This window comes from Schistocerca americana, chromosome 5 (genome assembly GCF_021461395.2).
Source record: "Schistocerca americana isolate TAMUIC-IGC-003095 chromosome 5, iqSchAmer2.1, whole genome shotgun sequence".
In the NCBI taxonomy this organism is placed as follows: domain Eukaryota; kingdom Metazoa; phylum Arthropoda; class Insecta; order Orthoptera; family Acrididae; genus Schistocerca; species Schistocerca americana.
Window position 1 is genome coordinate 198,433 of NC_060123.1, and position 21,665 is coordinate 220,097.

Genomic DNA, 21,665 nt, shown 5'->3' on the forward strand with positions numbered 1-21,665 from the left:
GATCGGAAATGAGATTGTCGTATCCCAAAAAAGGTCCTGTCGTTTCCATAGAAACGTTACTTGATTTGGAAGGAGAAGTCATAGAACCCACAGTAATTCATAGCGACGCAATTTCCGTGTGAATTCGTCAATGTGTGGGAGTGAGGGATGCAGTAAAGAAGGATTAGTGGATCGGAAATGTAATTGTCGTATCCCAAAAGTAAATCCTGTCGTTTCCATAGAAACGTTACTCGATTTAGAAGAAATGTCTTAGAACCCATAGTGTTTCATAGCGACGCAATTTCCGTGTGAATTCGTCAATGTGTGGGAGTGAGGGATGCAGTAAAGAAGGATTAGTGGATCGGAAATGAGATTGCCGTATCCTATAAGAAAATCCTGTCGTTTCCATAGAAACGTTACTCGATTTAGAAGGAAATGTCTTAGAACACATAGTATTTCATAGCGACGCAATTTCCGTGTGATTTCGTCAATGTTTGGGAGTGAGGGTTGCAGTAAAGAAGGATTAGTAGATGGGAAATGTGATTGTCGTATTCCAAAAGAAAATCCTGTCGTTTCCGTAGAAACGTTACTCGATTTAGAAGGAATTGTCTTAGAACACATAGTACTCTTATTTCATAGCGACGCAATTTCCGTGTGAATTCGTCAATGTGTGGGAGTGAGGGATGCAGTAAAGAAGGATTAGTGGATCGGAATTGAGATTGTCGTATCCCAAAAGAAAATCCTGTCGTTTCCATAGAAACGTTACTCGATTTAGAAGGAAATGTCTTAGAACACATAGTACTCGTATTTCATAGCGACGCAATTTCCGTGTGAATTCGTCAATGTGTGGGAGTGAGGGATGCAGTAAAGAAGGATTAGTGGATGGGAAATGAGATTAACGTATCCCAAAAGATAATCCTGTCGCTTCCATAGAAACGTTACTCGATTTAGAAACAAATGTCTTAGAACACATAGTATTTCATAGCGACGCAATTTCCATGTGAATTCGTCAATGTTTGGGAGTGAGAAATGCAGTAAAGAAGGATTAGTGGATCGGAAATGTGATTGTCGTATCCCAAAAGAAAATCCTGTCGTTTCCATAGAAACGTTACTCGATTTAGAAGGAAATGTCTTAGAACACATAGTATTTCATAGCGACGCAATTTCCGTGTGAATTCGTCAATGTTTGGGAGTGAGGGATGCAGTAAAGAAGGATTAGTGGATCGGAAATGAGATTGTCGTATCCCAAAAAAAAGTTCTGTCGTTTCCATAGAAACGTTACTTGATTTAGAAGGAGAAGTCATAGAACCCACAGTAATTCATAGCGACGCAATTTCCGTATGAATTGGTCACTGTGTGGGAGTGAGGGATGCAGTAAAAAAGGATTAGTGGATCGGAAATGTGATTGTCGTATCCTAAAAGTAAATCCTGTCGTTTATATAGAAACGTTACTCGATTTCGAAGGAAATGTCTTAGAACACATAGTACTCGTATTTCAAAGCGACGGAATTTCCGTGTGAATTCGTCAATGTGTGGGAGTGAGGGATGCAGTAAAGAAGGATTAGTGGATCGGAAATGTGATTGTCGTATCCCAAAAGAAAATCCTGTCGTTTCCATAGAAACGTTACTCGATTTAGAAGGAAATGTCTTAGAACACATAGTATTTCATAGCGACGCAATTTCCGTGTGAATTCGTCAATGTTTGGGAGTGAGGGTTGCAGTAAAGAAGGATTAGTGGATCGGAAATGTGATTGTCGTATCCCAAAAGAAAATCCTGTCGTTTCCATAGAAACGTTACTCGATGTAGAAGGAAATGTCTTAGAACACATAGTACTCGTATTTCATAGCTACGCAATTTCCGTGTGAATTCGTCAATATGTGGGAGTGAGGGATGCAGTAAGGAAGGATTAGTGGATCGGAAATAAGATTGTCGTATCCCAAAAGAAAATCCTGTCGTTTCCATAGAAACGTTACTCGATTTAGAAGGAAATGTCTTAGAACACATAGTATTTCATAGCGATGCAATTTCCGTGTGAATTCGTCAATGTGTGGGAGTGAGGGATGCAGTAAAGAGGGATTAGTGGATCGGAAACGAGATATTCGTATCCCAAAAGAAAATCCTGTCGTTTCCATAGAAACGTTTCTCGATTTAGAAGGAAATGTCTTAGAACACATAGTATTTCATAGCGACGCAATTTCCGTGTGAATTCGTCAATGTTTGGGACTGAGGGATGCAGTAAATAAGGATTAGTGGATCGGAAATGTGATTGTCGTATCCCAAAAGTAAATCCTGTCGTTTCCATAGAAACGTTACTCGATTTAGAAGGAAATGTCTTAGAACACATAGTACTCGTATTTCATAGGTACGCAATTTCCGTGTGAATTCGTCAATATGTGGGAGTGAGGGATGCAGTGAGGAAGGATTAGTGGATCGGAAATAAGATTGTCGTATCCCAAAAGAAAATCCTGTCGTTTCCATACAAACGTTACTCGATTTAGAAGGAAATGTCTTAGAACACATAGTATTTCATAGCGACGCAATTTCCGTGTGAATTCGTCAATGTTTGGGAGTGAGGGATGCAGTAAAGAAGGATTAGTGGATCGGAAATGTGATTGTCGTATCCCAAAAGAAAATCCTGGCGTTTCCATAGAAACGTTACTCGATTTAGAAGGAAATGTCTTAGAACACATAGTACTCGTATTTCATAGCGACGGAATTTCCGTGTGAATTCCTCAATGTGTGGGAGTGAGGGATGCAGGAAAGAAGGATTAGTGGATCGGAAATGAGATTGTCGTATCCCAAAAGAAAATCCTGTCGTTTCCATAGAAACGTTACTCGATTTAGAAGGAAATGTCTTAGAACACATAGTATTTCATAGCGACGCAATTTCCGTGTGAATTCGTCAATATTTGGGAGTGAGGGTTGCAGTAACGAAGGATTAGTGGATCGGAAATGTGATTGTCGTATCCCAAAAGAAAATCCTGTCGTTTCCATAGAAACGTTACTCGATTTAGAAGGAAATGTCTTAGAACACATAGTATTTCATAGCGACGCATTTTCCGTGTGAATTCGTCAATGTGTGGGAGTGAGGGATGCAGTAAAGAAGTATTAATGGATCGGAAATGAGATTGTCGTATCCCAAAAGAAAATCCTGTCGTTTCCATAAAAACGTTACTCGATTTAGAAGGAAATGTCTTAGAACACATAGTATTTAATAGCGACGCAATTTCCGTGTGAATTCTTCAATGTTTGGGAGTGAGGGATGCAGTAAAGAAGGAATAATGGATTGGAAATGAGATTGTCGTATCCCAAAAAAAAGTCCTTTCGTTTCCATAGAAACATTACTTGATTTAGAAGGAGAATTCATAGAACCCATAGTAATTCATAGCGACGCAATTTCCGTGTGAATTCGTCAATGTGTGGGAGTGAGGGATGCAGTAAAGAAGGATTAGTGGATCGGAAATGTGATTGTCATATCCCAAAAGAAAATCCTGTCGTTTCCATAGAAACGTTACTCGATTTAGAAGGAAATGTCTTAGAACACATAGTACTCGTATTTCATAGCGACGCAATTTCCGTGTGAATTCGTCAATGTGTGGGAGTGAGGGATGCAGTAAAGAAGGATTAGTGGATCGGAAATGAGATTGTCGTATCCCAAAAGAAAATCCTGTCGTTTCCATAGAAACGTTACTCGATTTACAAGGAAATGTCGTAGAACACATAGTATTTCATTACGACGCAATATCCGTGTGAATTCGTCAATGTTTTGGGAGTGAGGGATGCAGTAAAGAAAGATTAGTGGATCGGAAATGAGACTGTCGTATCCCAAAAAAAGTCCTGTCGTCTCCATAGAAACGTTATTTGATTTAGAAGGAGAAGTCATAGAACCCATAGTAATTCATATCGACGCAATTTCCGTGTGAATTCGTCAATGTGTGGGAGTGAGCGATGCAGTAAAGAAGGATTTATGGATCGGAAATGTGATTGTCGAATCCCAAAAGAAAATCCTGTCGTTTCCATAGAAACGTTACTCGATTTAGAAAGAAATGTCTTAGAACACATAGTACTCGTATTTCATGGCGACGCAATTTCCGTGTGAATTCGTCAATGTGTGGGAGTGAGGGATGCAGTAAAGAAGGATTAGTGGATCGGAAATGAGATTGTCGTATCCCAAAAGAAAATCCTGTCGTTTCCACAGAAACGTTACTCGATTTAGAAGGAAATGTCTTAGAACACATAGTATTTCATAGCGACGCAATATCCGTGTGAATACATCAATGTTTGGGAGTGAGGGATGCAGTAAAGAAAGATTAGTGGATCGGAAATGAGATTGTCGTATCCCTAAAAAAAATTCTTGTCTTTTCCATAGAAACGTTACTTGATTTAGAAGGAGAAGTCATAGAACCCATAGTAATTCATATCGACGCAATTTCCGTGTGAATTCGTCAATGTGTGGGAGTGAGGGATGCAGTAAAGAGGGATTAGTGGATCGGAAATGAGACATTCGTATCCCAAAAGAAAATCCTGTCGTTTCCATAGAAACGTTACTCGATTTAGAAGGAGAAGTCATAGAACCCATAGTAATTCATAGCGACGCAATTTCCGTGTGAATTCGTCAATGTTTGTGAGTTAGGGATGCAGTAAAGAAGAATTAGTGGATCGGAAATGTGATTGTCGTACCCCCAAAAGAAAATCCTGTCGTTTCCATAGAAATGTTACTCGATTTAGAAAGAACTGTCTTAGAACACATAGTACTCGTATTTCATAGCGACGCAATTTCCGTGTGAATTCGTCAATGTGTGGGAGTGAGGGATGCAGTAAAGAGGGATAAGTGGATCGGAAATGAGATTGTCGTATCCCAAAAGAAAATCCTGTCGTTTCCATAGAAACGTTACTCGATTTAGAAGGAAATGTCTTAGAACACATAGTATTTCATAGCGACGCAATTTCCGTGTGAATTCGTCAATGTTTGGGAGTGAGGGATGCAGTAAAGAAGGAGTAGTGGATCGGAAATGAGATTGCCGTATCCCAAAAAAAGTCCTGTCGTTTCCATAGAAACGTTACTTGATTTAAAAACAGAAGTCATAGAACGCACAGTAATTCATAGCGACGCAATTTCCGTATGAATTGGTCAATATGTGGGAGTGAGGGATGCAGCAAAGAAGGATTAGTGGATCGGAAATGTGATTGTCGTATCCCAAAAGTAAATCCTGTCGTTTCCATAGAAACGTTACTCGATTTAGAAGGAAATGTCTTAGAACACATAGTACTCGTATTTCATAGCGACGGAATTTCCGTGTGAATTCGTCAATGTGAGGGGGTGAGGAATGCAGTAAAGAAGGATTAGTGGATCGGAAATGTGATTGTCGTATCTCAAAAAAAAAATCCTGTCGTTTCCTTAGAAACGTTACTCGATTTAGAAGGAGAAGTCATAGAACCCACAGTAATTCGTATCGACGCAATTTCCGTGTGAATTCGTCAATGTGTGGGAGTGAGGGATGCAGTAAAGAAGGATTAAAGGATCGTAAATGTGATTGTCGTATTCCAAATGAAAATCCTGTCGTTTCCATAGAAACGTTACTCGATTTAGAAGGAAATGTCTTAGAACACATAGTACTCGTATTTCATAGCGACGGAATTTCCGTGTGAATTCGTCAATGTGTGGGAGTGAGGGATGCAGTAAATAAGGATTAGTGGATCGGAAATGTGATTGTCGTATCTCAAAAAAAAAAATCCTGTCGTTTCCGTAGAAACGTTACTCGATTTAGAAGGAATCGTCTTAGAACACATAGTACTCGTACTTCATAGCGACGCAATTTCCGTGTGAATTCGTCAATGTGTGGGAGTGAGGGATGCAGTAAAGAAGGATTAGTGGATCGGAATTGAGATTGTCGTATCCCAAAAGAAAATCCTGTCGTTTCCATAGAAACGTATCTCGATTTAGAAGGAAATGTCTTAGAACACATAGTACTCGTATTTCATAGCGACGCAATTTCCGTGTGAATTCGTCAATGTGTGGGAGTGAGGGATGCAGTAAAGAAGGATTAGTGGATCGGAAATGAGATTGTCGTATCCCAAAAGATAATTCTGTCGTTTCCATAGAAACGTTACTCGATTTAGAACCAAATGTCTTAGAACACATAGTATTTCATAGCGACGCAATTTCCATGTGAATTCGTCAATGTTTGGGAGTGAGAAATGCAGTAAAGTAGGATTAGTGGATCGGAAATGTGATTGTCGTATCCCAAAAGAAAATCCTGTCGTTTCCATAGAAACGTTACTCGATTTAGAAGGAAATGTCATAGAACACATAGTATTTCATAGCGATGCAATTTCCGTGTGAATTCGTCAATGTGTGGGAGTGAGGGATGCAGTAAAGAGGGATTAGTGGATCGGAAATGAGATTGTCGTATCCCAAAAGAAAATCCTGTCGTTTCCATAGAAACGTTACTCGATTTAGAAGGAGAAGTCATAGAACCCATAGTAATTCATAGCGACGCAATTTCCGTGTGAATTCGTCAATGTTTGTGAGTTAGGGATGCAGTAAAGAAGAATTAGTGGATCGGAAATGTGATTGTCGTACTCCAAAAGAAAATCCTGTCGTTTCCATAGAAACGTTACTCGATTTAGAAAGAAATGTCTTAGAACACATGGTACTCGTATTTCATAGCGACGCAATTTCCGTGTGAATTCGTCAATGTGTGGGAGTGAGGGATGCAGTAAAGAAGGATAAGTGGATCGGAAATGAGATTGTCGTATCCCAAAAGAAAATCCTGTCGTTTCCGTAGAAACGTTACTCGATTTAGAAGGAAATGTCTTAGAACACATAGTATTTCATAGCGACGCAATTTCCGTGTGAATTCGTCAATGTTTGGGAGTGAGGGATGCAGTAAAGAAGGATTAGTGGATCGGAAATGAGATTGTCGTATCCCAAACAAAAGTCCTGTCGTTTCCATAGAAACGTTATTTGATTTAGAAGGAGAAGTCATAGAACCCACAGTAATACATAGCGACGCAATTTCCATATGAATTGGTCAATGTGTGGGAGTGAGGGATGAGTAAAGAAGGATTAGTGGATCGGAAATGTGATTGTTGTATCCTAAAAGTAAATCCTGTCGTTTCCATAGAAACGTTACTCGATTTAGAAGGAAATGTCTTAGAACACATAGTACTCGTATTTCATAGCGACGGAATTTCCGTGTGAATTCGTCAATGTGTGGGAGTGAGGGATGCAGTAAAGAAGGATTAGTGGATCGGAAATGTGATTGTCGTATCCCAAAAGAAAATCCTGTCGTTTCCATAGAAACGTTACTCGATTTAGAAGGAAATGTCTTAGAATACATAGTATTTCATAGCGACGCAATTTCCGTGTGAATTCGTCAATGTTTGGGAGTGAGGGTTGCAGTAAAGAAGGATTAGTGGATCGGAAATGTGATTGTCGTATCCAAAAAGAAAATCCTGTCGTTTCCATAGAAACGTTACTCGATTTAGAAGGAATTGTCTTAGAACACATAGTACTCGTATTTCATAGCTACGCAATTTCCGTGTGAATTCGTCAATATGTGGGAGTGAGGGATGCAGTAAGAACCTTTTAGTGGATCGGAAATAAGATTGTCGTATCCCAAAAGAAAATCCTGTCGTTTCCATAGAAACGTTACTCGATTTAGAAAGAAATGTCTTAGAACACATAGTATTTCATAGCGATGCAATTTCCGTGTGAATTCGTCAATGTGTGGGAGTGAGGGATGCAGTAAAGAGGGATTAGTGGATCGGAAATGAGATTGTCGTATCCCAAAAGAAAATCCTGTCGTTTCCATAGAAACGTTACTCGATTTAGAAGGAAATGTCTTAGAACACATAGTATTTCATAGCGACGGAATTTCCGTGTGAATTCGTCAATGTGTGGGAGTGAAAGATGCAGTAAAGAAGGATTAGTGGATCGGAAATGTGATTGTCGTATCTCAAAAAAAAAAAATCCTGTCGTTTCCATAGAAACGTTACTCGATTTAGAAGGAGAAGTCATAGAACCCACAGTAATTCATATCGACGCAATTTCCGTGTGAATTCGTCAATGTGTGGGAGTGAGGGATGCAGTAAAGAAGGATTAGTGGATCGGAATTGAGATTGTCGTATCCCAAAAGAAAGTCCTGTCGTTTCCATAGAAACGTTTCTCGATTTAGAAGGAAATGTCTTAGAACACATATTACTCGTATTTCATAGCGACGCAATTTCCGTGTGAATTCGTCAATGTGTGGGAGTGAGGGATGCAGTAAAGAAGGATTAGTGGATCGGAAATGAGATTGTCGTATCCCGAAAGATAATTCTGTCGTTTCCATAGAAACGTTACTCGATTTAGAAACAAATGTCTTAGAACACATAGTATTTCATAGCGACGCAATTTCCATGTGAATTCGTCAATGTTTGGGAGTGAGAAATGCAGTAAAGAAGGATTAGTGGATCGGAAATGTGATTGTCGTATCCCAAAAGAAAATCCTGTCGTTTCCATAGAAACATTACTCGATTTAGAAGGAAATGTCTTAGAACACATAGTATTTCATAGCGATGCAATTTCCGTGTGAATTCGTCAATGTGTGGGAGTGAGGGATGCAGTAAAGAGGGATTAGTGGATCGGAAATGAGATTGTCGTATCCCAAAAGAAAATCCTGTCGTTTCCATAGAAACGTTACTCGATTTAGAAGGAGAAGTCATAGAACCCATAGTAATTCATAGCGACGCAATTTCCGTGTGAATTCGTCAATGTTTGTGAGTTAGGGATGCAGTAAAGAAGAATTAGTGGATCGGAAATGTGATTGTCGTACTCCAAAAGAAAATCCTGTCATTTCCATAGAAACGTTACTCGATTTAGAAAGAAATGTCTTAGAACACATGGTACTCGTATTTCATAGCGACGCAATTTCCGTGTGAATTCGTCAATGTGTGGGAGTGAGGGATGCAGTAAAGAAGCATAAGTGGATCGGAAATGAGATTGTCGTATCCCAAAAGAATATCCTGTCGTTTCCGTAGAAACGTTACTCGATTTAGAAGGAAATGTCTTAGAACACATAGTATTTCATAGCGACGCAATTTCCGTGTGAATTCGCGAAAGTTTGGGAGTGAGGGATGCAGTAAAGAAGGATTAGTGGATCGGAAATGTGATTGTCGTATCCAAAAAGAAAATCCTGTCGTTTCCATAGAAACGTTACTCGATTTAGAAGGAATTGTCTTAGAACACATAGTACTCGTATTTCATAGCTACGCAATTTCCGTGTGAATTCGTCAATATGTGGGAGTGAGGGATGCAGTAAGGACAGATTAGTGGATCGGAAATAAGATTGTCGTATCCCAAAAGAAAATCCTGTCGTTTCCATAGAAACGTTATTCGATTTAGAAAGAAATGTCTTAGAACACATAGTATTTCATAGCGATGCAATTTCCGTGTGAATTCGTCAATGTGTGGGAGTGAGGGATGCAGTAAAGAGGGATTAGTGGATCGGAAATGAGATTGTCGTATCCCAAAAGAAAATCCTAACGTTTCCATAGAAACGTTACTCGATTTAGAAGGAGAAGTCATAGAACCCATAGTAATTCATAGCGACGCAATTTCCGTGTGAATTCGTCAATGTTTGTGAGTTAGGGATGCAGTAAAGAAGAATTAGTGGATCGGAAATGTGATTGTCGTACCCCCAAAAGAAAATCCTGTCGTTTCCATAGAAATGTTACTCGATTTAGAAAGAAATGACTTAGAACACATAGTACTCGTATTTCATAGCGACGCAATTTCCGTGTGAATTCGTCAATGTGTGGGAGTGAGGGATGCAGTAAAGAAGGATAAGTGGATCGGAAATGAGATTGTCGTATCCCAAAAGAAAATCCTGTCGTTTCCATAGAAACGTTACTCGATTTAGAAGGAAATGTCTTAGAACACATAGTATTTCATAGCGACGCAATTTCCGTGTGAATTCGTCAATGTTTGGGAGTGGGGGATGCAGTAAAGAAGGATTAGTGGATCGGAAATGAGATTGTCGTATCCCAAAAAAAAGTCCTGTCGTTTCCATAGAAACGTTACTTGATTTAGAAGGAGAAGTTATAGAACCCACAGTAATTCATAGCGACACAATTTCCGTATGAATTGGTCAATGTGTGGGAGTGAGGGATGCAGTAAAGAAGGATTAGTGGATCGGAAATGTGATTGTCGTATCCCAAAAGTAAATCCTGTCGTTTCCATAGAAACGTTACTCGATTTAGAAGGAAATGTCTTAGAACACATAGTACTCGTATTTCATAGCGACGGAATTTCCGTGTGAATTCGTCAATGTGTGGGAGTGAGGGATGCAGTAAAGAAGGATTAGTGGATCGGAAATGTGATTGTCGTATCCCAAAAGAAAATCCTGTCGTTTCCATAGAAACGTTACTCGATTTAGAAGGAAATGTCTTAGAACACATAGTATTCCATAGCGACGCAATTTCCGTGTGAATTCGTCAATGTTTGGGAGTGAGGGTTGCAGTAAAGAAGGATTAGTGGATCGGAAGTGTGATTGTCGTATTCCAAAAGAAAATCCTGTCGTTTCCATAGAAACATTACTCGATTTAGAAGGAATTGTCTTAGAACACATAGTACTCGTATTTCATAGCTACGCAATTTCCGTGTGAATTCGTCAATATGTGGGAGTGAGGGATGCAGTAAAGAAGGATTAGTGGATCGCAAATGTGATTGTCGTATCCCAAAAGAAAATCCTGTCGTTTCCATAGAAACGTTACTCGATTTAGATGGAAATGTCTTAGAATACATAGTATTTCATAGCGACGCAATTTCCGTGTGAATTCGTAAATGTTTAGGAGTGAGGGTTGCAGTAAAGAAGGATTAGTGGATCGGAAATGTGATTGTCGTATCCAAAAAGAAAATCCTGTCGTTTCCATAGAAACGTTACTCGATTTAGAAGGAATTGTCTTAGAACACATAGTACTCGTATTTCATAGCTACGCAATTTCCGTGTGAATTCGTCAATATGTGGGAGTGAGGGATGCAGTAAGGAAGGATTAGTGTATCGGAAATAAGATTGTCGTATCCCAAAAGAAAATCCTGTCGTTTCCATAGAAACGTTAGTCGATTTAGAAGGAAATGGCTTAGAACACATAGTATTTCATAGCGATGCAATTTCCGTGAGAATTCGTCAATGTGTGGGAGTGAGGGATGCAGTAAAGAGGGATTAGTGGATCGGAAATGAGATTGTCGTATCCCAAAAGAAAATCCTGTCGTTTCCATAGAAACGTTACTCGATTTAGAAGGAGAAGTCATAGAACCCATAGTAATTCATAGCGACGCAATTTCCGTGTGAATTCGTCAATGTTTGTGAGTTAGGGATGCAGTAAAGAAGAATTAGTGGATCGGAAATGTGATTGTCGTACCCCCAAAAGAAAATCCTGTCGTTTCCATAGAAATGTTACTCGATTTAGAAAGAAATGTCTTAGAACACATAGTACTCGTATTTCATAGCGACGCAATTTCCGTGTGAATTCGTCAATGTGTGGTAGTGAGGGATGCAGTAAAGAAGGATAAGTGGATCGGAAATGAGATTGTCGTATCCCAAAAGAATATCCTGTCGTTTCCATAGAAACGTTACTCGATTTAGAAGGAAATGTCTTAGAACACATAGTATTTCATAGCGACGCAATTTCCGTGTGAATTCGTCAATGTTTGGGAGTGAGGGATGCAGTAAAGAAGGATTAGTGGATCGGAAATGAGATTGTCGTATCCCAAAAAAAAGTCCTGTCGTTTCCATAGAAACGTTACTTGATTTAGAAGGAGAAGTCATAGAACCCACAGTAATTCATAGCGACGCAATTTCCGTATGAATTGGTCAATGTGTGGGAGTGAGGGATGCAGTAAAAAAGGATTAGTGGATCGGAAATGTGATTGTCGTATCCCAAAAGTAAATCCTGTCGTTTCCATAGAAAGGTTACTCGATTTAGAAGGAAATGTCTTAGAACACATAGTACTCGTATTTCATAGCGACGGAATTTCCGTGTGAATTCGTCAATGTGTGGGAGTGAGGGATGCAGTAAAGAAGGATTAGTGGATCGGAAATGTGATTGTCGTATCCCAAAAGAAAATCCTGTCGTTTCCATAGAAACGTTACTCGATTTAGAAGGAAATGTCTTAGAACACATAGTATTTCATAGCAACGCAATTTCCGTGTGAATTCGTCAATGTTTGGGAGTGAGGGTTGCAGTAAAGAAGGATTAGTGGATCGGAAATGTGATTGTCGCATCCCAAAAGAAAATCCTGTCGTTTCCATAGAAACGTTACTCGATTTAGAAGGAAATGTCTTAGAACACATAGTACTCGTATTTCATAGCTACGCAATTTCCGTGTGAATTCGTCAATATGTGGGAGTGAGGTATGCAGTAAGGAAGGATTAGTGGATCGGAAATAAGATTGTCGTATCCCAAAAGAAAATCCTGTCGTTTCCATAGAAACGTTACTCGATTTAGAAGGAAATGTCTTAGAACACATAGTATTTCATAGCGACGCAATTTCCGTGTGAATTCGTCAATGTTTGGGAGTGAGGGATGCAGTAAAGAAGGATTAGTGGATCGGAAATGTGATTGTCGTATCCCAAAAGAAAATCCTGTCGTTTCCATAGAAACGTTACTCGATTTAGAAGGAAATGTCTTAGAAAACATAGTACTCGTATTTCATAGCGACGGAATTTCCGTGTGAATTCCTCAATGTGTGGGAGTGAGGGATGCAGTAAAGAAGGATTAGTGGATCGGAAATGAGATTGTCGTATCCCAAAAGAATATCCTGTTGTTTCCATAGAAACGTTACTCGATTTAGAAGGAAATGTCTTAGAACACATAGTATTTCATAGCGACGCAATTTCCGTGTGAATTCGTCAATGTTTGGGAGTGAGGGTTGCAGTAAAGAAGGATTAGTGGATCGGAAATGTGATTGTCGTATCCCAAAAGAATATCCTGTCGTTTCCATAGAAACGTTACTCGATTTAGAAGGAATTGTCTTAGAACACATAGTACTCGTATTTCATAGCTACGCAATTTCCGTGTGAATTCGTCAATGTGTGGGAGTGAGGGATGCAGTAAAGAAGGATTAGTGGATCGGAAATGTGATTGTCGTATCCCAAAAGAAAATCCTGTCGTTGCCATAGAAACGTTACTCGATTTAGAAGGAAATGTCTTAGAACACATAGTATTTCATAGCGACGCAATTTCCGTGTGAATTCGTCAATGTTTGGGAGTGAGGGATGCAGTAAAGAAGGATTAGTGGATCGGAAATGTGATTGTCGTATCCCAAAAGAAAATCCTGTCGTTTCCATAGAAACGTTACTCGATTTAGAAGGAAATGTCTTAGAACACATAGCACTCGTATTTCATAGCGACGGAATTTCCGTGTGAATTCGTCAATGTGTGGGAGTGAGGGTTGCAGTAAAGAAGGATTAGTGGATCGGAAATGAGATTGTCGTATCCCAAAAGAAAATCCTGTCGTTTCCATAGAAACGTTACTCGATTTAGAAGGAAATGTCTTAGAACACATAGTATTTCATAGTTACGCAATTTCTGTGTGAATTCGTCAATGTTTGGGAGTGAGGGATGCAGTAAAGAAGGATTAGTGGATCGGAAATGTGATTGTCGTATCCCAAAAGAAAATCCTGTCGTTTCCATAGAAACGTTACTCGATTTAGAAGGAAATGTCTTAGAACACATAGTACTCGTATTTCATAGCGACGCAATTTCCGTGTGAATTCGTCAATGTGTGTGAGTGAGGGATGCAGTAAAGAAGGATTAGTGGATCGGAAATGAGATTGTCGTATCCCAAAAGAAAATCCTGTCGTTTCCATAGAAACGTTACTCGATTTAGAAGGAAATGTCCTAGAACACATAGTATTTCATGGCGACGCAATTTCCGTGTGAATTCGCCAATGTGTGGGTGTGAGGGATGCAGTAAAGAAGGATTAATGGATCGGAAATGAGATTGTCGTATCCCAAAAGAAAATCCTGTCGTTTCCATAAAAACGTTACTCGATTTAGAAGGAAATGTCTTAGAACACATAGTATTTCATAGCGACGCAATTGCCGTGTGAATTCGTCAATGTGTGGGAGTGAGGGATGCAGTAAAGAAGGATTAATGGATCGGAAATGAGATTGTCGTATCCCAAAAAAAAGTCCTGTTGTCTCCATAGAAACGTTATTTGATTTAGAAGGAGAAGTCATAGAACCCATAGTAATTCATATCGACGCAATTTCCGTGTGAATTCGTCAATGTGTGCTAGTGAGGGATGCAGTAAAGAAGGATTAGCGGATCGTAAATGTGATTGTCGTATTCCAAATGAAAATCCTGTCGTTTCCATACAAACGTTACTCGATTTAGAAGGAAATGTCTTAGAACACATAGTACTCGTATTTCATAGCGACGCAATTTCCGTGTGAATTCGTCAATATGTGGGAGTGAGGGATGCAGTAAGAACAGATTAGTGGATCGGAAATAAGATTGTCGTATCCCAAAAGAAAATCCTGTCGTTTCCATAGAAACGTTACTCGATTTAGAAAGAAATGTCTTAGAACACATAGTATTTCATAGCGATGCAATTTCCGTGTGAATTCGTCAATGTGTGGGAGTGAGGGATGCAGTAAAGAGGGATTAGTGGATCGGAAATGAGATTGTCGTATCCCAAAAGAAAATCCTGTCGTTTCCATAGAAACGTTACTCGATTTAGAAGGAAATGTCTTAGAACACATAGTATTTCATAGCGACGGAATTTCCGTGTGAATTCGTCAATGTGTGGGAGTGAAAGATGCAGTAAAGAAGGATTAGTGGATCGGAAATGTGATTGTCGTATCTCAAAAAAAAAAATCCTGTCGTTTCCATAGAAACGTTACTCGATTTAGAAGGAGAAGTCATAGAACCCACAGTAATTCATATCGACGCAATTTCCGTGTGAATTCGTCAATGTGTGGGAGTGAGGGATGCAGTAAAGAAGGATTAGTGGATCGGAATTGAGATTGTCGTATCCCAAAAGAAAGTCCTGTCGTTTCCATAGAAACGTTTCTCGATTTAGAAGGAAATGTCTTAGAACACATAGTACTCGTATTTCATAGCGACGCAATTTCCGTGTGAATTCGTCAATGTGTGGGAGTGAGGGATGCAGTAAAGAAGGATTAGTGGATCGGAAATGAGATTGTCGTATCCCGAAAGATAATTCTGTCGTTTCCATAGAAACGTTACTCGATTTAGAAACAAATGTCTTAGAACACATAGTATTTCATAGCGACGCAATTTCCATGTGAATTCGTCAATGTTTGGGAGTGAGAAATGCAGTAAAGAAGGATTAGTGGATCGGAAATGTGATTGTCGTATCCCAAAAGAAAATCCTGTCGTTTCCATAGAAACATTACTCGATTTAGAAGGAAATGTCTTAGAACACATAGTATTTCATAGCGATGCAATTTCCGTGTGAATTCGTCAATGTGTGGGAGTGAGGGATGCAGTAAAGAGGGATTAGTGGATCGGAAATGAGATTGTCGTATCCCAAAAGAAAATCCTGTCGTTTCCATAGAAACGTTACTCGATTTAGAAGGAGAAGTCATAGAACCCATAATAATTCATAGCGACGCAATTTCCGTGTGAATTCGTCAATGTTTGTGAGTTAGGGATGCAGTAAAGAAGAATTAGTGGATCGGAAATGTGATTGTCGTACTCCAAAAGAAAATCCTGTCATTTCCATAGAAACGTTACTCGATTTAGAAAGAAATGTCTTAGAACACATGGTACTCGTATTTCATAGCGACGCAATTTCCGTGTGAATTCGTCAATGTGTGGGAGTGAGGGATGCAGTAAAGAAGGATAAGTGGATCGGAAATGAGATTGTCGTATCCCAAAAGAATATCCTGTCGTTTCCGTAGAAACGTTACTCGATTTAGAAGGAAATGTCTTAGAACACATAGTATTTCATAGCGACGCAATTTCCGTGTGAATTCGCGAATGTTTGGGAGTGAGGGATGCAGTAAAGAAGGATTAGTGGATCGGAAATGTGATTGTCGTATCCAAAAAGAAAATCCTGTCGTTTCCATAGAAACGTTACTCGATTTAGAAGGAATTGTCTTAGAACACATAGTACTCGTATTTCATAGCTACGCAATTTCCGTGTGAATTCGTCAATATGTGGGAGTGAGGGATGCAGTAAGGACAGATTAGTGGATCGGAAATAAGATTGTCGTATCCCAAAAGAAAATCCTGTCGTTTCCATAGAAACGTTATTCGATTTAGAAAGAAATGTCTTAGAACACATAGTATTTCATAGCGATGCATTTTCCGTGTGAATTCGTCAATGTGTGGGAGTGAGGGATGCAGTAAAGAGGGATTAGTGGATCGGAAATGAGATTGTCGTATCCCAAAAGAAAATCCTGTCGTTTCCATAGAAACGTTACTCGATTTAGAAGGAGAAGTCATAGAACCCATAGTAATTCATAGCGACGCAATTTCCGTGTGAATTCGTCAATGTGTGGTAGTGAGGGATGCAGTAAAGAAGGATAAGTGGATCGGAAATGAGATTGTCGTATCCCAAAAGAATATCCTATCGTTTCCATAGAAACGTTACTCGATTTAGAAGGAAATGTCTTAGAACACATAGTATTTCATAGCGACGCAATTTCCGTGTGAATTCGTCAATGTTTGGGAGTGAGGGATGCAGTAAAGAAGGATTAGTGGATCGGAAATGAGATTGTCGTATCCCAAAAAAAAGTCCTGTCGTTTCCATAGAAACGTTACTTGATTTAGAACGAGAAGTCATAGAACCCACAGTAATTCATAGCGACGCAATTTCCGTATGAATTGGTCAATGTGTGGGAGTGAGGGATGCAGTAAAGAAGGATTAGTGGATCGGAAATGTGATTGTCGTATCCCAAAAGTAAATCCTGTCGTTTCCATAGAAAGGTTACTCGATTTAGAAGGAAATGTCTTAGAACACATAGTACTGGTATTTCATAGCGACGGAATTTCCGTGTGAATTCGTCAATGTGTGGGAGTGAGGGATGCAGTAAAGAAGGATTAGTGGATCGGAAATGTGATTGTCGTATCCCAAAAGAAAATCCTGTCGTTTCCATAGAAACGTTACTCGATTTAGAAGGAAATGTCTTAGAACACATAGTATTTCATAGCAACGCAATTTCCGTGTGAATTCGTCAATGTTTGGGAGTGAGGGTTGCAGTAAAGAAGGATTAGTGGATCGGAAATGTGATTGTCGCATCCCAAAAGAAAATCCTGTCGTTTCCATAGAAACGTTACTCGATTTAGAAGGAAATGTCTTAGAACACATAGTACTCGTATTTCATAGCTACGCAATTTCCGTGTGAATTCGTCAATATGTGGGAGTGAGGTATGCAGTAAGGAAGGATTAGTGGATCGGAAATAAGATTGTCGTATCCCAAAAGAAAATCCTGTCGTTTCCATAGAAACGTTACTCGATTTAGAAGGAAATGTCTTAGAACACATAGTATTTCATAGCGACGCAATTTCCGTGTGAATTCGTCAATGTTTGGGAGTGAGGGATGCAGTAAAGAAGGATTGGTGGATCGGAAATGTGATTGTCGTATCCCAAAAGAAAATCCTGTCGTTTCCATAGAAACGTTACTCGATTTAGAAGGAAATGTCTTAGAAAACATAGTACTCGTATTTCATAGCGACGGAATTTCCGTGTGAATTCCTCAATGTGTGGGAGTGAGGGATGCAGTAAAGAAGGATTAGTGGATCGGAAATGAGATTGTCGTATCCCAAAAGAATATCCTGTTGTTTCCATAGAAACGTTACTCGATTTAGAAGGAAATGTCTTAGAACACATAGTATTTCATAGCGACGCAATTTCCGTGTGAATTCGTCAATGTTTGGGAGTGAGGGTTGCAGTAAAGAAGGATTAGTGGATCGGAAATGTGATTGTCGTATCCCAAAAGAATATCCTGTCGTTTCCATAGAAACGTTACTCGATTTAGAAGGAATTGTCTTAGAACACATAGTACTCGTATTTCATAGCTACGCAATTTCCGTGTGAATTCGTCAATGTGTGGGAGTGAGGGATGCAGTAAAGAAGGATTAGTGGATCGGAAATAAGATTGTCGTATCCCAAAAGAAAATCCTGTCGTTGCCATAGAAACGTTACTCGATTTAGAAGGAAATGTCTTAGAACACATAGTATTTCATAGCGACGCAATTTCCGTGTGAATTCGTCAATGTTTGGGAGTGAGGGATGCAGTAAAGAAGGATTAGTGGATCGGAAATGTGATTGTCGTATCCCAAAAGAAAATCCTGTCGTTTCCATAAAAACGTTACTCGATTTAGAAGGAAATGTCTTAGAACACATAGCACTCGTATTTCATAGCGACGGAATTTCCGTGTGAATTCGTCAATGTGTGGGAGTGAGGGTTGCAGTAAAGAAGGATTAGTGGATCGGAAATGAGATTGTCGTATCCCAAAAGAAAATCCTGTCGTTTCCATAGAAACGTTACTCGATTTAGAAGGAAATGTCTTAGAACACATAGTATTTCATAGTTACGCAATTTCTGTGTGAATTCGTCAATGTTTGGGAGTGAGGGATGCAGTAAAGAAGGATTAGTGGATCGGAAATGTGATTGTCGTATCCCAAAAGAAAATCCTGTCGTTTCCATAGAAACGTTACTCGATTTAGAAGGAAATGTCTTAGAACACATAGAACTCGTATTTCATAGCGACGCAATTTCCGTGTGAATTCGTCAATGTGTGTGAGTGAGGGATGCAGTAAAGAAGGATTAGTGGATCGGAAATGAGATTGTCGTATCCCAAAAGAAAATCCTGTCGTTTCCATAGAAACGTTACTCGATTTAGAAGGAAATGTCCTAGAACACATAGTATTTCATAGCGACGCAATTTCCGTGTGAATTCGTCAATGTGTGGGAGTGAGGGATGCAGTAAAGAAGGATTAATGGATCGGAAATGAGATTGTCGTATCCCAAAAGAAAATCCTGTCGTTTCCATAAAAACGTTACTCGATTTAGAAGGAAATGTCTTAGAACACATAGTATTTCATAGCGACGCAATTGCCGTGTGAATTCGTCAATGTGTGGGAGTGAGGGATGCAGTAAAGAAGGATTAATGGATCGGAAATGAGATTGTCGTATCCCAAAAAAAAGTCCTGTTGTCTCCATAGAAACGTTATTTGATTTAGAAGGAGAAGTCATAGAACCCATAGTAATTCATATCGACGCAATTTCCGTGTGAATTCGTCAATGTGTGGGAGTGAGCGATGCAATAAAGAAGGATTTATGGATCGGAAATGTGATTGTCGTATCCCAAAAGAAAATCCTGTCGTTTCCATAGAAACGTTACTCGATTTAGAAAGAAATGTCTTAGAACACATAGTACTCGTATTTCATAGCGACGCAATTTCCGTGTGAATTCGTCAATGTGTGGGTGTGAGGGATGCAGTAAAGAAGGATTAGTGGATCGGAAATGTGATTGTCGTATCCCAAAAGAAAATCCTGTCGTTTCCATAGAAATGTTACTCGATTTAGAAGGAAATGTCTTAGAACACATAGTACTCGTATTTCATAGCGACGGAATTTCCATGTGAATTCGTCAATGTTTGGGTGTGAGGGATGCAGTAAAGAAGGATTAGTGGAACGGAAATGAGATTGTCGTATCCCAAAAGAAAATCCTGTCGTTTCCACAGAAACGTTACTCGATTTAGAAGGAAATGTCTTAGAACACATAGTATTTCATAGCGACGCAATATCCGTGTGAATACATCAATGTTTGGGAGTGAGGGATGCAGTAAAGAAAGATTAGTGGATCGGAAATGAGATTGTCGTATCCCAAAAAAAATTCCTGTCTTTTCCATAGAAACGTTACTTGATTTAGAAGGAGAAGTCATAGAACCCATAGTAATTCATATCGACGCAATTTCCGTGTGAATTCGTCAATGTGTGGGAGTGAGGGATGCAGTAAAGAAGGATTAGTGGATCGTAAATGTGATTGTCGTATTCCAAATGAAAATCCTGTCGTTTCCATACAAACGTTACTCGATTTAGAAGGAAATGTCTTAGAACACATAGTACTCGTATTTCATAGCGACGCAATTTCCGTGTGAATTCGTCAATATGTGGGAGTGAGGGATGCAGTAAGAACAGATTAGTGGATCGGAAATAAGATTGTCGTATCCCAAAAGAAAATCCTGTCGTTTCCATAGAAACGTTACTCGATTTAGAAAGAAATGTCTTAGAACACATAGTATTTCATAGCGATGCAATTTCCGTGTGAATTCGTCAATGTGTGGGAGTGAGGGATGCAGTAAAGTGGGATTAGTGGATCGGAAATGAGATTGTCGTATCCCAAAAGAAAATCCTGTCGTTTCCATAGAAACGTTACTCGATTTAGAAGGAAATGTCTTAGAACACATAGTATTTCATAGCGACGGAATTTCCGTGTGAATTCGTCAATGTGTGGGAGTGAAAGATGCAGTAAAGAAGGATTAGTGGATCGGAAATGTGATTGTCGTATCTCAAAAAAAAAAATCCTGTCGTTTCCATAGAAACGTTACTCGATTTAGAAGGAGAAGTCATAGAACCCACAGTAATTCATATCGACGCAATTTCCGTGTGAATTCGTCAATGTGTGGGAGTGAGGGATGCAGTAAAGAAGGATTAGTGGATCGGAATTGAGATTGTCGTATCCCAAAAGAAAGTCCTGTCGTTTCCATAGAAACGTTTCTCGATTTAGAAGGAAATGTCTTAGAACACATAGTACTCGTATTTCATAGCGACGCAATTTCCGTGTGAATTCGTCAATGTGTGGGAGTGAGGGATGCAGTAAGGAAGGATTAGTGGATCGGAAATGAGATTGTCGTATCCCGAAAGATAATTCTGTCGTTTCCATAGAAACGTTACTCGATTTAGAAACAAATGTCTTAGAACACATAGTATTTCATAGCGACGCAATTTCCATGTGAATTCGTCAATGTTTGGGAGTGAGAAATGCAGTAAAGAAGGATTAGTGGATCGGAAATGTGATTGTCGTATCCCAAAAGAAAATCCTGTCGTTTCCATAGAAACATTACTCGATTTAGAAGGAAATGTCTTAGAACACATAGTATTTCATAGCGATGCAATTTCCGTGTGAATTCGTCAATGTGTGGGAGTGAGGGATGCAGTAAAGAGGGATTAGTGGATCGGAAATGAGATTGTCGTATCCCAAAAGAAAATCCTGTCGTTTCCATAGAAACGTTACTCGATTTAGAAGGAGAAGTCATAGAACCCATAGTAATTCATAGCGACGCAATTTCCGTGTGAATTCGTCAATGTTTGTGAGTTAGGGATGCAGTAAAGAAGAATTAGTGGATCGGAAATGTGATTGTCGTACTCCAAAAGAAAATCCTGTCATTTCCATAGAAACGTTACTCGATTTAGAAAGAAATGTCTTAGAACACATGGTACTCGTATTTCATAGCGACGCAATTTCCGTGTGAATTCGTCAATGTGTGGGAGTGAGGGATGCAGTAAAGAAGGATAAGTGGATCGGAAATGAGATTGTCGTATCCCAAAAGAATATCCTGTCGTTTCCGTAGAAACGTTACTCGATTTAGAAGGAAATGTCTTAGAACACATAGTATTTCATAGCGACGCAATTTCCGTGTGAATTCGCGAATGT